Source organism: Schistocerca cancellata, chromosome 6 (genome assembly GCF_023864275.1).
Source record: "Schistocerca cancellata isolate TAMUIC-IGC-003103 chromosome 6, iqSchCanc2.1, whole genome shotgun sequence".
Taxonomy (NCBI): Eukaryota; Metazoa; Arthropoda; class Insecta; order Orthoptera; family Acrididae; genus Schistocerca; species Schistocerca cancellata.
In genome coordinates, this window is record NC_064631.1 from 570833590 (window position 1) to 570837261 (window position 3672).

At 45.3% G+C, this 3672-nt stretch overlaps 1 pseudogene; it reads right to left on the minus strand.

Moving 5' to 3' along the window:
* Positions 1 to 3323: 3323 nt before the first annotated feature.
* LOC126089558 (5S ribosomal RNA) lies at positions 3324 to 3441 on the minus strand (annotated as a pseudogene).
* Between the last annotated feature and the right edge of the window lie 231 nt (positions 3442 to 3672).

Genomic DNA, 3672 nt, shown 5'->3' on the forward strand with positions numbered 1-3672 from the left:
TCCATCCTTTTCATAATAAACACGAAAGTAGGTTTTTATTCGAATGATACTATTAATCAGTTTTCTCTAGATTTTTCTAAACTAAAACGTCATGTATTGATAAGCAACTATTTCGGTTTAATCGGCATAAAACGGAGGGTTGTCGTTCCTATATAACACGTTTACGAACAGACCCCAGCTGGTAACGATCTACTGGCACCCGGCACGAGTTGTCTTGATAAGCACACTCCTGGAATGTATAATGTCACTATCATGCACTTAAAGATTTCCATAAAAGCGCGATAATTTGACAGTTTGACATATTTACCAAAAACCGGTTTCAAACGTAAGCAACAGATATTCACTACCGGAAGAAAATTAGTACGCCTGGAAAAATGAACTCGATTTTGATCGGTTGACGGCGTATGCCACCTGGTGGATAGTAGATGTACTGATACTGATTTCAGCGTCGTCCTCCACCAGATAGCGGTGTGGCAAATCTACATCTACATCTACATGGATACTCTGCAAATCATATTTAAGTGCCTAGCAGAGAGTTCATCGAACCACCGTCACAATTCTCTATTATTCCAACCTCGTATAGCGCGCGGAAAGAACGAACACATATACCTTCCCGTACGAGCTCTGATTTCCCTTATTTTATCGTGCTGATCGTTCGTCCCTATGTAGGTCGGAGTCAACAAAATATTTTCGCATTCGGAGGAGAAAGTTGGTGATTGGAATTTCGTGAGAAGATTCCGTCACAACGAAAAATGCCTTTCTTTTAATGATGTCCAGCCCAAATCCGGTATCATTTCTGTGACACTCTCTCGCATATTTCACGATAATACAAAACGTGCTGCCTTTCTTTGAACTTTTTCGATGTACTCCGTCACTCCTATTTTGTAGGATCCCACACCGCGCAGCAGTATTCTAAAAGAGTACGGACAAGCGTAGTGTACGCAGTCTCCTTAGGAGGTCTGTTACATTTTCTAAGTGTCCTGCCAATAAAACGCAGTCTTTGGTTAGCCTTCCCCATAACATTTTCTATGTGTTCCTTCCAATTTAAGTTGTTCGTAATAGTAACACTTAGGTATTTAGTTGAATTTACGGCTTTTAGATTAGACCTATTTATCGTGTAACAGAAGTTTAACGAGTTCCTTTTAGCACTCATTTGGATGACCTCACACCTTTCGTTATTCAGGGTCAACTGCCACTTTTCGCACCATTCAGATATTTTTTCTAAATCGTTTTGCAGTTTGTTTTGATCTTCTGATGCTTTATTAGTCGATAAACGACAGCGTCATCTGCGAACAACGGAAGACGGCTGCTCAGATTATCTCCCAAATCGTTTATATAGATAAGGAACAGCAAAGCGCCTATGACACTACCCTGGGGAACGCCAGAAATCACTTCTGTTTTACTCGAAGGCTTCCCGTCAGTTACTACGAACTGTGACCTCTCTGACAGGAAATCACAAATCCAGTCACATAACTGAGACGATATTCCATAAGCACGCAATTTCACTACGAGCAGCTTGTGTTGTACAGTGTCAAAAACCTTCCGAAAATCCAGAAATACGGAATCGATCTGGAATCCCTTGTCAATAGCACTCAACACTTCATGTGAATAAAGAGCTAGTTGTGCTACACAGGAACGATGTTTTCTAAACCCATGTTGACTGTGTGTCAATAAACAGTTTTCGTCGAGATAATTCATAATGTTTGAACACAATATATGTTATAAAATCCTGCTATATATCAACGTTAACGATATGGTCCTGTAATTTAGTGGTTTACTCCTACTACCTTTTTGAATATTGGTGTGACCTGTGCATTTTTCCAGTCTTTGTGTACGGATCTTTCGTCGGGCGAACGGTTGTATATGATTGTTAAGTATGGAGCTAATGCATCAGCATACTCCAAAAGAAACCTAATAGATATACAGTCTGGATCAGAAGACTTGCTTTTATTAAGTGATTGAAGTTGCTTCACTACTGCGAATACATATCTACTTCTATGTTACTCATGTTGGCAGCTGTGCTCTTTTCGAATTCTGGGATATTTACTTCGTCTTCTTTTGTGAAGGCATTTCGGAAGGCTGTGTTTAGTAGCTATGCTTTGGCAGCACTGTCTTGGGTAGTATCTGCATTGCTATCGCGCAGAGAAGGCATCGATTGTTTCTTGCCGCTAACATACTTCACATATGACCAGAATCTCGTTGGATTTTCTGCCAGGTTTCGAGGCATAGCTACCCTTTAAAAAAAGGCTCAGTCTGGTGCAATCAGCCAACTGAGCGGGTTTGAAGGGGGTCAAACTACATAGCCTTCCGACGGGCGGGATGGTCCTTTCAGAGAACTGCCACACAAGTTGGACGTTCTACGTAAGGTGTGCAACGTTTCTAGTATCAGTGGTTACGTGAATATTGTCACATCTTTAGACGAGGTTCTGGACGTCCACGCAGCACAGGCACCTAGCAGGATCTTCCTATTCTAAGGGCAGCAGCCGGCCGGGGTGGCCGAGCGGTTCTAGGCGCTGCAGTCTGGAACCGCGCGACCGCTACGGTCGCAGGTTCGAATCCTGCCTCGGGCATGGATGTGTGTGATGTCCTTAGGTTAGTTAGGTTTAAGTAGTTCTAAGTTCTAGGGGACTGATGACCTCAGCAGTTGAGTCCCATAGCGCTCAGAGCCATTTTTAAGGGCAGCAGTGGTACATCGTACAGCTCCCACACCACAGGTAAGAGGGCTTGTGTGTCCAGATGTGTTGCAAATAGGTTCTTAGCAGTTGGATTATGGACACGCACATCTCTAGTCGTATTCCACTCACCCCACAGCATCGACATGGATGGTTCGACTGGTGCCGTCAGAGGATCACTTGGAAGATGGAATGGCGCCCCATGGTCTTCAGCGACGAAAGCAGATTCTGGCCACACGCAAGTGTTGGGCATTTGCCCGCACAGCATTGACCTGGTGAGTGCTGTCTCGTACGGTGCATTCGTACGAAACACACTGGGTCCAACACAGTCTGGGCTGCGATAGGTTACAATTCTCGTTCACCGTTGGTTTTCCGGGAGGGGATACTGACCCGTTCTTTTGATTTTCTTGCAAACGGGAAGGTGCTGTGTTATTAAACTAAATTCCCTCCGAACTGGCCTTGGAAGGCCCACCGGTACCGACCAGCCGCCGTGTCATCCTCATACCACAGGCGTCACTGGATGCGGATATGAAGGGGCGTGTGGTCAGCACACCGCTTTCCCGGCCGTATGTCAGTTTACGAGACCGGAACCGCTACTTCTCAATCAATCAGCTAATGAGTTTGTCTCACAAGGGCTGAGCGCACTCCACTTGCCAACAGCGCTCGGCAGACCGGATGGTCAACCAACCAAGTGCTAGCCCAGCCCGACAGCGCTTAACTTCGGTGATCTGACGGGAACCGGTGTTACCACTGCGGCAAGGCCGTTGGCACGCTGTGTTATTCCAACAGGATAATGTTCGCACACACACCACCTGAGAAATTTAACGTGCTCTGCAAGATGTGTATCAGCGTCCCTGGCCAGCACGATCTCCGCACTTTTCTACTTGTCTCCAGAGGAACACATGTGGGGTATGATGGGACGAGAAATGACTAGTACAACTGGTCAGCCAACAGCTCTTACACAACTACGTGAACAGGTGGAGAGGACTAGGCATAACTT